Source organism: Silene latifolia, chromosome 9 (assembly GCF_048544455.1).
Source record: "Silene latifolia isolate original U9 population chromosome 9, ASM4854445v1, whole genome shotgun sequence".
Lineage (NCBI taxonomy): Eukaryota > Viridiplantae > Streptophyta > Magnoliopsida > Caryophyllales > Caryophyllaceae > Silene > Silene latifolia.
This window is the reverse complement of record NC_133534.1, coordinates 110,132,648-110,140,897: the sequence shown is the minus strand read 5'-3', so window position 1 is coordinate 110,140,897 and position 8,250 is coordinate 110,132,648. Positions and strand designations below refer to the sequence as shown.

Genomic DNA, 8,250 nt, shown 5'->3' with positions numbered 1-8,250 from the left:
TTATAGAGGATTTGTGTGGTGTTTTGCGTTTTAGGCGACGTGGCTGTAAAAGCTGCTTGAAGAGGCGCGAGCATGTCCGCGGGTCTTTGAGTTGTCTTGTCACTATCACGCATTTGGATTTGTGGTTTGTTCTATCCTAGGTTTTGTAGGATATGATTTGCACTTGAGCACCAAGTATATCGTGTATACTTAGCATGGAAGCATTGTGTGACGTCTGTTTTTTGTGTTTGACTCGGTTTGACTCGTTATTGGAGTCGGGATTTGAATTTTGAGTCGGTTTTTGGTCCGGTGTCGGTTTTGGCTCTAGTTAGTGTCATTGAGACCCCATCGTCGTGCATAAAACACTCCAGATATTTTTGAAATATTTTGAAAATGTTTTCGTTTTCGAAATCGTTTTTGCGTTTTCCAACGCGCAGTTATATAAACTGTCGATCAAACGTAGCGATTCCTAAGCATGTTGTAGTTCAATAATCATCGGGTGTTTTTTGTGGATTCAACAGATACCGAGTATCTACAGTAACACCCCATATATTTATTTTATTTTAATAAAGTCATTTGACTCATTTGACTTGATTTTTATTTGGGTAAATCTAACTTCTTTATTAAATAAGTTTTAGCGAATTTAAATGAGTTTTATTTGTTGGTAAAAGCTGTTTTTACCAAATGGCATGTGTTCAAATCACTACTACAAATCCAGGCAACTACAACGCCCCTTTAACAACGATTATTCACGAAAATCACAATAGACGTTGTAGAATGTATGGCGCGAATTTTACTAAAATGAATTACAACGGGTATGGTTATAAAAACCGTTGTTATAAGTTTTAACAACGGGTAACACATGCACAACCGTTGTTAATAATTTGGCGCAAAATTGACGCAAAGTTAGTGAAAAGTAATCACAACGGTTACTTTTGAAACCGGTTGTTAAAACTTATTTGACAACGGTTATTGTTTTACAACCGTTGTTAAAACTTATTTGACAACGGTTGTTGTTTAATAACCGTTGTCAATACCTTCCATACTATAAACCACACAAACACAAGTCTGCTACAGCCATAAAACACAAACCTTAATACACAAACACAAACACAGCAGACAAACACAAACACAAACACAAAACACACACTTTCTCATCGTCTCTTTCTCTCTTTCTCATCGTCTCTTTCTCATCGTCGCTTTATCTTCTCGCTGTCACTGTTGATTTCATCGTCTCTTACTTTCTCTAATTATCAGGTAAATCTCGCCGTCACTGTTGATTTCACCGTCTTTCATCGTCATTATTTTCTTTTTCTAATTATTTCATTTGCATGTGTATGTGTTTTTATCGACCATTATGTTATTTCTTTAAGTATTATTCGCTTAATTAGTTAGTAAAATAAACTAAAACAAAGAAGAAGCAAGATGATAGAGAGGAATGCATGATAAACATAATTAATATATATATATATATATATATATATATATATATATATATATATAAATACATAAATTAAAAAAAATTACATTAATAAAAATGCAATTCTTATATTTTCATAGAGGGTCTTATTCTCCTCTATGATATTCGTCCTCTTCTCCTTGGCTATTTGGAGGTTAGTTCGCCAGATTCTATATCGTCATATAGCCGCAATCGCTCGCTTTCCGTCAAGCCATCTTCTTTGGCGTCCTTCGGTATGGATCGAGCATCCACAAGGTAGCTCCCGAAACTTTCCTCAATGTGGAGCAACCGGCGGATGAAACTGTTGTTGTTCTCGATCATAGTAAGAGTCTTAAGGATGATATCATTCATTTTGTTGGAATTTGGAGTTTGTTTGAAAGACTAAGTAGGGTTTATTTAGAGTTTGTTTTAGTAGTTAGGGTTTGGAGATGTATAGTGAGATAATGGAATGTTAGTTGAGATAATGCATGTATTTATACTAAGCAATGTGTGGTTTGAGTTGTTTTTTAATTAATATATATGTTAGGAAGTTGTGCCATAATCATCATCATATCTCTCTCTGCTGCTTCAAATCTTATTACTAACCCTTCTCATTCCATATTGTCCGTTCATATGCACAGGGATGGCAGTAATAATGCATGCATTGGAATTATAACGGGCCGTAATTATGCATGCATCTAGTAATATTTAATTTAATTTTTATTTTATTTTTTAAGAACAAACAACGGTTATTTATAAACAACCCGTTGTCTTTAGTTATAACAACGGTTTTGTATATTACAACCCGTTGTTATAACTTTCCCTCCAAAATTGAGTCACATTTTCCACAACGGGTTTTTATACTTAAAACCGTTGTTAATAGTTTTAACAACGGGTTCCTTAAGAAAACTAACCGTTTTTAAAACCTTTTACAACGGACGCTTTAACAACGTCCGCTTTTTTATATAACAATGGTTTTTAACCGTTGTTATAGCCTGTATCTATAGTAGTGAATACTTTATATTTGTTTGTTAAAGTGACATATTGATTATGTTTGAGTTTTTGATTAATTTCGTTTGTTTGGTTGTTTTATAGCAAAAACCGTTTCATTCAGCTTTTATTAGCTAACCCGACTTTCTAGTTATTAAACCGAGTCAAAACCCGAGTCATATAACCCTATATTATGAGGGAATATACTCTCCTTCATCCTCATTACATCTTAAAATTAGATTTTAGGGAGAAAACCACCATTAAAGCTCCATCTCCATCTTCAACCTTAAAATCTCTTTATCTCCTTCATTTCTCAACGGTTTTTGACGATTCTTGCGCCTATGTTCTCATATATTCTTCCTCCTCGACCTAGAGTAACTACATGTTCCATTTGTTTTCGTTTTCCCAAAACCTAGATTCGGTAAAGTGACATTTTTGCCCCTTTTTTTTCTTAAAATCGATGTAGGTGCGGTAATCAATCATTCCTTGAACCATATAGCTTGAAAACAAGGTAACCATGATGGTGACACTCGGTATTGCACATGATTGTGTGGTTTGTTTGCCAATTTAATTGATTTGGGGAAAATTGAGTAATTGGAATGATTCTTTTTTTTTTCACATTCATATGATCTCATGTATAATTAAGGGTTTGTGTATTACTTGATGATATATATAATGTTGAATTTTTGGTGTATTTCTCTCATCTTTGAAGTTGCATGAAAAAGTGTGATTTTGGAACTATGATTTGTCAAGTTTTTATGCGTTAGTCGACCGGTTTTCCTGAAATTTAATGGTATTTGGATTTAAAAATATGACAGATGTGTCGGCGTTAAAAAAATAAATGATTTAGGCTTTTGAATCACTCAATTCGGAGTCCGGATGAGTAAATAGAGTCAAAATTACGATATATGGTTTTTGATGTTGATAATATCGATCTGGTAAAGTTGGTTTGTTGAGGAACGATGTGTTGATTAGCTAATTTGTGTATGTTGGTGATCTTTGATCATAAATTATTGCATTGTGTGTTGATTAGTGTTGGTGTATGTCGTATTTGCGACGATCTTTGACTATAATTATTTATTCATCGGTGTGAAATTGTGATGGAATCATGTATTTCATGACTTAATTTTGTGTTAGATCCGTCACTTGCATGTTTGATTTCTATTGTTATATCTTACTTGAAGTATCATGAATTGCAAGTGTGAATTGGTTGATGTATTACTTGATTGTGGGTGAAATAACCAAAGAAAAAGGACTTTAGGCATGTCCCATAACGTCCCCACCCGGGAGAATATACACCCCGCCCGGTAACACAATTCTGCATATTACTACTTACAGCTATTAGTTCTTCCGCCCGAGGCACTCACTTCCCCCGCCCGACAAAAGGCATCTAGCCTTATTTCTTCATTAAACACCACATCTTTATTTTGATTGTTATTTGGGTTGTTTCCTTTATTTCATTTACTTCCTTTGCTTCTATTACTTCATGTTTCTATTAAACATGGACCCCCGTGATGTATAGTTCACATGCATAATATGTTAGTACCATACTCGTGCTTTTACTCAATCATTATATTCTATTTTATGCATTGTTAAACATGTTGTATGTCTTTGATCCTTACATTTTGGGCATGGTTACTATTCCCCGGGCATCTTTAAAGAACTGACTAGTATAACCATCAGGGCTAGGGGATTTCTCTTTTGGAATGCTAAATAAAACCTTATTAACCTCGGCAGCTGTTACAGGTGTATTTAGGATATCCCAATGTTCCTGAGGGCAACATCTTCCTCTTCCTACCACCCTTACATTCACATCATCTGTATCAGTTTGTGTTCCCAAAAGATCCTCATAATAATCCAAAAATTCAGCTTGTATCTGATCCCCTTCAGTGCACAGATGACCATTCTTATCTTCTATTGCTAGCACCTTATCAAGCATCACCCTTTTTTTTGATAGATTTATGAAAGTATGCAGTATTTATATCCCCTTACAAAGACCATTGAATCTTAGCTTTCTAAATGAGAAAACTATCTCTAGCCGCAGTCAAGTCTCTTAGCTCATTGGCCACTTCTATTTCTCTTTGCATAATTTCCATATTCCCTGGTTTATCCACCAATTCTTTTTGAATATGCTCTAATAACATACTTGTAAGATTAGTGTTGTTCTCAATGTCAGAAAAACACTATTTATTCAGGCTCTTCATCACAGGCTTCAAATCTTTCAACTTCTTCACCACTCTAAACATTTTGATACCCCAATATCTTTTCTTCCATATGCTTTCAACACAGTCATTAAAATTCTCTGACATAAAAATACTTAAAACTCCTCCTTCCTCCAAAATCAACCTTCCTATTCACCACAGTACATGGGTAATGATCAAATATGCCTTCAGGATGGAAATGAGCAATATAATCTCTATACTAACTCATCCATTCCTGGTTTCCCATTACCCTGTCAAGCCTACTATAAACCTTTTCTGCAGGCTCATGTTTGTTTAACCAAGTAAAAAGAGATCCAATTGCCTGAATGTCCTCCATATTACACAAAGAGACACACTTCTGGAAATGCTCCATCTCCGCATCAGAAGAGTTACCTCCTAACCTCTCAATAGGAGATAACACAGTATTGAAATCTCTTGTCCAAAGCCAAGGCTCCTCACAATGAAGAACAAACTTCTTCAGAAATTCCCACAATTCAACTCTCTCATTCAATCCATTGAAAGCATAAATCATGGTTAAGTAAAACTTCTATGAATCCACTTTTGACTCCACCAGCATATGAATATATTGAGCCCCATAAGCTAGAAACTTAACATCAAAGCAGTTTGGCTTCCACATGATCCAAATTCTACCCTCTTTATGCCAACTACAGCTTGTAAAAACACAGCATCCATCACAAATAGTAGTATTATTCGTCAGCAAACTACTAGGTTTTATTTTTGTCTCTAATAAACCAAATAAACCTACTCCATTATTATGCATAAACCACTTAACTATCTTCTGTTTATTCAGGTCATTTAACCCCGTAACATTCCAAAACCCTATATTATGCATTTGAAATTGGGTTAGGAGGGTCCTTTCCACTCTGAACTACACCTCCTCCAGGAGTAGTCATACCATTTAGAGCGTCTATAAATGAATAAGCCCCAGACTTGCTCAATACCATCCCTCCCAATGGTCAATCCTGCCTACTCAGCCTCATTAGTTGCCTAGCTGGAGTAGCCTTAATGGTACTGACCAAAGGTGGGAAGACATCTGGTGTAAACAAAGAAGCAGACTGAGTAAATACTAGAGACGTAGTGACTGGTCTCTGCACAGGCCTCCATACTTGCTTCTGCACATATCCACTTTTACTCTTCTGTTTAGGTGAAGCCTTTCTGCATTGGTCACAAGAATTCTCATTCCTTTAGACACTGAACAGGTAATCGGCTTCCACTGATATTCAACCTTCACATTCACTCTTTTACCTGCTTCATCCAAAAAAAACAAATATTCTCTGAAAGTTTCTTGTCCACACCCAATTCCACCATCACTCTAGCATAACTCAAACGTACTTTGTCAGTAGTCGCCTCATCCTTCTTAATATATGTCCCCACAAGCCCCGCAATATGAGGAAGACAATCCCCCCAAAATTTCAGAGGAATGCCATATAACTTTATCCACACAGGTACTATATCCACTTTTTCCTTCACCAGGTCAATCTCAGTATCCCATGGTCTGATAATGACCGGTTTATTAACAAAAAAATAGTAACCTGAATTCAACAAGGCATCACTTTTCTCAGGCATCTTAAAATGAACAAGAAAAATCCCATTATCCATATATGAGACTCTGTCTATATCAAATTGAGCCCACATCCTATAAACAAACCCTTCTATCACCTCCCATAGAGGATTGGCCCCTAAAATATAACAACATACAGATAGATTTCAAAATTCTACCTCAGGCCTGATGTTATCCATAGAGAATTGCAGAAGAGTGGGTAAATCTTCCTCCTCTGCAATTGGCGCCATGACTGGTACATTCTTCCCTCCTTGCCTTAACGTTCATCCAGCATCTTTCAACACCTCTTCATTCTCCTCTAAATTCAGCACCAGGATCCTGTTCAGCTCAACAATAACTTTAGTCTTCTGCACATCACTAGAACCAGGACCCTGATACTGAGAGACAATCGCATCCTTTCCAGAAGGACCACCAGAATCGTGAACAACCTTACTTATTTGTGTCATTTTTTTTTTGATTGTTGTTTCGATTTCTATGGAAAAAATAGATTTTTTTTTATTTCTGAGTAGATGTTGCTAAAGGTGAAAACGAATTATCGGTGAATGTCATGACTACCATGACTACTATTTTCCAGAAAACTAAGTCACGATTTTAGAGCTTTTCCTCTCTCCATCTCTAACTTGTCCTATTGTTATTGTTATTGTTATCGGAGACACTGCATTGTTATTGTTATTTCCCCTTCCTACTTGAAGTGGGTTACTAAGCCCTCTTTTGAAGCTAGGAGGAGATTACAGAAGGATGATGTCGTAGACAGGAAGATTACAATAAAAGACTAAAGAACCAAGCAATCTTCAATGAACCGGCTCCGACTATGACTGAGCATGAGCCTAAGATTGACAACAATCGTAAGACTATGTCTAGGGTGTCAAATGTTTGGAAGAGGCTGGGTACAAGGGTCGATGATGGGCCGACATTGGCAGAGAGACTCGGTCCTCAACCGAGTGTGAAAGACAGATTGGGCCCTCGTGAAGAAAGTGCGATTCCTCCGAAGAAAAGGGCCAAGATGATGATGGGTAAGACATTGTCTTGTCATGATGGGTCGTGTGACCCGGATTTGGCTTAGGCTAGCTTTTAGTCTTCGACTTTATTATCAATCATTACTATTATTGTTTGTGTCCATTCCTTTTCAAGTCCTGGTGTAATGGGCTTTACTCAAAATGTGTTGGAATAAATAAAAACCGTTATTATTTGTTAGAAATCCCAGTTTCTTCATTCACAAATTTCATTTTTGTTACATTATTTCGGTTGTATTCTTTTAAAGAGTTGCCTACGTATCTGCTTTTTAACAGAATCAAACCGGGCACGTAGTTCTTAAATAAAAACATTTTATGCAGTGTTGACAAAGCCAACAACTCAAGACTTATTCTAAATACATCGCAATTCAAACATTATTTCATAACATTTGAGAATGAGGTCTTAGGATAGTATTTCTTCAGCTGGTCCAAATTTTTCGGATTTTAGAAGCCATTTCCATCTAAATCCATCAGCCGGACAGCTCCTCCTGTTAATATCTTCTTTACCAAATATGGGCTTGCCTAATTTGTCTTAAATTTACCCCCCGGTTCCACTGGTAGCAAAGCACTGACTGATTTTAGAACTAGGTCTCCTTCTTTGATTCCACTGGGTTTCACCTTCTTGTTGAATGCCCTTTCTATCCTTTTCTGATAGAGTTGAACATGATATAGTGCATTTAATCGCCGCTCATCGAGCATGACCAAAGAATCGTATTTGGCTTGAACCCAATCTGCTTTCGGGACTTTCCTCTCGAGTAATATTAGCAGGGACGATACTTCCAGCTCGACTTGTTGGACCGTTTCCATCCCATAAACCAAATAATACGGGGTTGCTCCCGTGGCTGTTCTGATTGAAGTTTTATACCCCCATAGCGCGAAGAGTATTTGTGTGGACCACTCCTTGTAGTTGTCGGACATCTTTTTCAAAATGACCGTAATTGTTTTATTTGCAGCTTCTACAGCACCGTTTGTTTGTGGACGATATTGTGATGACTTGTGATGTTTAATTTTATACTTTTCAAGTATAACTGCAGTTTCAGCCTGAAA

At 36.6% G+C, this 8,250-nt stretch overlaps 1 long non-coding RNA gene across 1 annotated transcript; it reads left to right on the top strand.

The window, feature by feature from the left end:
• The first annotated feature begins 2,553 nt into the window (after positions 1-2,553).
• On the top strand, positions 2,554-7,402 carry LOC141600001 (uncharacterized). Its single transcript, XR_012524084.1, has 2 exons — positions 2,554-2,918; positions 6,912-7,402. It is a non-coding gene; the product is annotated as an uncharacterized LOC141600001 (long non-coding RNA).
• The last annotated feature ends 848 nt before the right edge of the window (positions 7,403-8,250 follow it).